This window comes from Triticum urartu, chromosome 3A (assembly GCF_056163025.1).
Source record: "Triticum urartu cultivar PI428250 chromosome 3A, HENAU_Tu73, whole genome shotgun sequence".
Lineage (NCBI taxonomy): Eukaryota > Viridiplantae > Streptophyta > Magnoliopsida > Poales > Poaceae > Triticum > Triticum urartu.
In genome coordinates this window covers 657,366,241-657,371,398 of record NC_141875.1, presented here as the reverse complement: position 1 = coordinate 657,371,398, position 5,158 = coordinate 657,366,241, and the positions used below count along the sequence as shown (strand labels likewise).

At 45.2% G+C, this 5,158-nt stretch overlaps 1 pseudogene; it reads right to left on the bottom strand.

Annotated features, from left to right (window-relative positions):
* Positions 1 to 1,486: 1,486 nt before the first annotated feature.
* LOC125545789 (G-type lectin S-receptor-like serine/threonine-protein kinase At2g19130 pseudogene) lies at positions 1,487 to 4,226 on the bottom strand (annotated as a pseudogene).
* Positions 4,227 to 5,158: the final 932 nt, after the last annotated feature.

The window sequence follows — 5,158 nt, the reverse complement described above, 5'->3', positions numbered from 1 at the left end:
GCGAGAGTCACGGTTTTGCTTTCGCCAGAGGCACGGTTGTGCTTTTGCAAGAGTCACGGCCGTGCCTCTCGAAAACACACAAAAAAACACGCGTTTTTTTGTTTTTTTCCTTCCACAAGGGCCACGGTTTTGCTTCCACGAGAGGCACGATTGTGATTTCGCGAGAGGCACGGGCGTGCCTCTTTCGGAAAGGGAAAAAAACCGTGCTCCCGGCTCGGTTTTTCGTCCTTTTTTTCGTCCGGTTTTTTTCATGAAAAAAAAATCGTCAAAACCTATCAACATGGGATCTAATTTTGAAGATCTCGACGTGAGGAATCCAATGGTGAAAACGATTCGAGATTTAAACACACGGTTTAAGAGATAAAATATTTTGAATAAACGGATCTATGAAAAAAAGGAAAAGCTCCCAGGTTGCGACAAGTGACGTGCTGCATGTGCGTCATTTGTCGCGACCTGGAAAGGTGAAGTGTGCTTTGCAATAAGTACTTCTTAATTAGTGATTTCGAGTTGAACCGCCTCACAGAATACAGAAGAAAAAAGAAAAAAAAACACCGGGTTGGGTTGTGATTAAGTCTCTGCTTGAAAGGCTTTTTGGATTTAGAAACTGCTTTTTAAATTTCTGGAATTCAACCAAAAATCAACTTAAATTTGAACAAGCAAAATAAAGTTCAAATAAAACAAAAATGCAACATGGTTTAGGTTTATGCAAAATTTTAAAACACATAATTTTATTTTGAAATTGTTTCTGGAGATTTGTTCTAAATTCGAGCAAACCGTTTGAATTTATCTGAAAATTTAGTACTCCCGCCGTCCAAATTTTTTTGTCTTAGATTACTCTAGATACGGATGTATGTAGATACGAATAGATACATCCGTATCTAGACTAATCTAAGACAAGAATTTTGGGACGAAGGGAGTAGTTTTTAACATGTAACAGAAATGCAGGTGTCACGCTAAGACAGATCGGAAGGTGTTTAGCACAAGATGTGCAAGAAGCCCCTGTCATCAAAGGTCTAGCAAGCACTTTACACCCATCTGCCGCCTTGACAAGACTCCTCTGCCGGTGCAATCTAGTTCCCGATGTTGCTGAAGTGCTGATCGCCGCTCATCATCCATGCTAGACCCTACTGCTTCGCTCTCTCTTAGTTCTTGTATTTCCCCAAAGTGATGCCACTGCCTGCTATCTTTGCAAGCCGTCTAGTCCCTGTTGCTGTATTCGATTTTAATTCCCTAAAGCGTTGCGGCCATGTCGACGGCCAAAGAATGATCAATCACTTTCAACCTTCAATTGGAGTGATATTGTCAGGGGGATGTTACAGACATCGTGCTGCACCATTGCTTGCCTTCAGGAGACGAAACTCCAGCAGATATCAGTCAAGACGCCTACATAGAATTGCTGTGGCGGGTTCGCTTAACTGTCATAAAGGGGGAATCCTTGTTGTTTGGGTGCTCTGCTCACTAACTGTCGGACTCTGTTTTTCTTAGATAGAGCAACCAATCCTTCGAGCTAAAATTATAAGTAATTGAAAAGCATACAATTTTGCTTACATAAGAGAAATTGGAACCACACGCACAAGACAACAATACAATTCAGAAATCGCTAGAACGACGATATAAGTAACACCGACACCAACTATGAAGTATTTATGAATTGTTACGCCGAAGCGCCGTCGGAGGATTGGGTCATAGCTGCTAGTAGTCTTGGCATCGGGGGAGAGCCAACCTCTTGTAGACCCTCAAGGATCTGGACTACTTCAATCATTGTAAGCCTGTTATCCTCATTATCTTGGATGCACCAACATGCAACTTTGCAAACTCTTTCAGCCTCTTCTAAATTGAAGTCACCATGTAATTGCGGATCCATCAAAGTCTGCACATCTCCCTCATGAAGCTTTCTGATGGCTCGCACAGGAAAGTATTCAACATGACCACTAGTACTGCCAGTGCCACTGTGTACTTGAGCTGAATTTCTTCTTCCTGATATAATTTCTAGCAGCACCATACCGAAGCTATAAACATCAACTTTTGGTGTAACAGGAACTCCGGTAAGCCACTCCGGGGCAAGATACCCAACGGTTCCTCTGAATGCAGTCAAAACTCGGCTAAAATCCCTTCCGACGACTGCTGCCATCCCAAAGTCCGCAATTTTAGGAACAAATGAGGCATCTAGAAGTATGTTATGTGGCTTAATATCACAGTGTATGATGCATTTGTGACAACTATGATGCAAGTAGGACAATCCTCTAGCAACTCCTATTGCTATTTGATACCTGGTGTTCCAATTTAGGGCCAAAGCACTGCTCTCAAAAATATGGGCATCAAGAGATCCGTTCAACATGTGTTCATACACAAGTAGCCTATTATCACCTTCGCAGCAGAAACCAATCAATTTGACTAAATTGATGTGTTGGATCACTCCAAGTGAACTCACCTCAGCTCTAAATTCCTTCTCTCCCTGGCGGGCTCCATCAAGCCTTTTCACTGCTATAGTAGTCAAGTCACTTAACACTCCCTTGAATACAGAACCAAAACCACCCGCTCCTAGCTGTTCTGAGAATTTTTTAGTAGCATGAGCCAAATCAGTGTATCTAAAGGCTATAATTCCACCGCTACCTTGAGTACCATGTAATGATGCACCACACCACTTGAGTCTCTTCCTCCAAATCATTAACAACATAATGAGTATCAGTAATCCAAAACCAATAATGCTGGCAGCAACAACGACTCCAATGTTTAGTTTCCTTTTTCTGTTTCTCAAACTTGGCAAATCTTTGGCGGCAAGACGAAGGTAAAGTACATCCTGAGCATTGATTCCGATGCCATCATTCAGATTTACACTAAGCAATTCCCCATGCCAGATAGAGCACCCGCTACTGTTATAGGTGTAAGCAGTGCAGGAGCAGGAACCGAGACAAGCTTCTGCGCATTCGCTCTGAGTGGTAGCATTGCCCATGCTTCGGGGTTCATAGGGCAATGTAACACGAGCAATGGGGTGGAACTTGTCCGTTGAATTTATCGTGTTCTTCTTGCTAGTGCACTGCAATGGAGTATTTCTGATGCACCCTCCTGTTCGATCATCAAGGTCCCAACCCTGTGGTGACTTCTGAGAGAATCCCTCCATACAGTCACAGTATGGATGTGAATTACCAGTACAGACCGTGAATGGCCCACAGGTAGCATACGGAGTGCAGGGATCGAGCGGGTTGGCGTATATACTTTGCCAAGACTGCCCGGCTTCCGACCAAACATTTATCATGACCTGACCAGAGATGTCTATTGAAAAGTATGTAGAAGCTGACTCATTCAACAAAGTGAAGGCATAGTACTCCTCTTCATTGTTATTGACATAAATGGGGTTAATCAAACCTCGGGTCCGGGGATCTATGCCTAGTGTCATGTTGATCAGCTGTATGACGTGCAGTACTGATTTTGGGGATGGCCAATTGAAAAAATGCCAATACACCACTGAGGGGTTGCGGCGCGTGAGGACCATCCCATTGGCACCTAGCTTAATGGTGTACGAGCCCAGACCCGGATCAATGAGGCTCTTCTTTGAGATGGCCTCACGATTCAAGTCGGTGGCCTTGTCCCGGCCAAACTTGGCGCCGGGAAGCACAATATCCGTTGGGTAGTCAAAGCTCTGCCATAGCGTTGCATTGGATGGGCTCCTCTCTACGACCACAAGGTTCCCGCTGTTCAAGAGAACGGCACTAGTGCTCCTATTGACAAGGTGAGTGGATGACCATATGATGGATTCGGTGGCATTGCTTAGTGAGACGACAAGATTGCCATCTTGTGATATTTTGAGCTGCGTTAGCTTGAGGTTGGGGCCAGTGATTGGATTCTCCCTGTTAGCTACCCATACAGGAGTACAGACCGGCTTCCTGTTGAACCAGATGCCAAGATACCAGTTGGGGGAGATGATGTTTGTTCCAGACTTACTGATGCTTGGCCGGAAGAAGCCGAGCGTGAACTTGCCGTTGCTGGAGACGAGCTTGTCGCCAGCGGCGAGCGCCTGGCCTGCCTTCAGAGTATCGTCCGCGGCGGAAGATGATGGTGTGTAGAGAACAAGAGGCCAGAGTAGTAATATGTAGAGAGGAGACATGGCGTGGCGAAGAGGCGGAATGAGAATGCTAGCTACTCTGCTATATATATGGAGGAAGGGCATGTAGTCGATGCAACTTCCATGCGTGTTCCCCGACGATGGGGATACCGGCAACAATGCAGCGGGTCAAGTCAGACGTTTCCTTTGTTTGCCGAGCAGCCAGCCACTGGGTCTGACTCCTTTGTTTGCCTAGCAGCCACTGGGTCTGCCCACTTGTATTAGTAGGCACCATCTAATCATGGACCAGGTGCACGTTCTTGACGAGCTAGCCGCCACTGCCCACTGGGTCTGTCCACTTGTATTAGTAGTGGCACCGTACCATCTAATCATGGACCAGGTACATGTTCTTGACGAGCTAGCCGCCACTGGGTCTGTCCACTTGTATTAGTAGTGGCACCGTACCATCTAATCATGGACCAGGTACATGTTCTTATGAGCTTTCCGCACGAGGGATAAAAATGGAAGTGAGAACTCTCGTGATCGATTTCCGAAATTCCGAAAACTAGCAGGCCGTATTCGATTTTGATACTTTTCGATATATAGTTATCGTTTATGTTTCCATTTTCGAGAAAAATATATATGTGTAAGTTCCACCTCCCGACCACCCCCTACGGTTACCACGCCGCTGCCCCCAAGGAGGCCGATCGACGCACGCACACGATCTTCGACCCCGGCATATTTTTATGCTGGTCTTAACAAAAAAGGATTGAGCTATTTCGGTCACCATCGCCAAACCATAAGAGATCGTCAGAGGATCGTCCCAGGCATGTGTAGACAATAAACCCCAGAAAAAACCACGGTTGTCAACACATGCCATACAGTGTGGATACATAGCACAATCTCATGCATCAACATAATTTACAAACTGAAATTTATATGGACTGTTCTAACTTCCGACTAGTCGGAATTTAGGGACAGATCCGAACGCCCCTTTCTCTCGCTTAATTGATAATTACACATCTAATTCTCCTTTTTCCTTAATTGCTAATCCCATTCGCGGCCGATTAAGGACATGTAGGTGTTGATTTGTGATTTCATGCATGCATGCAAACT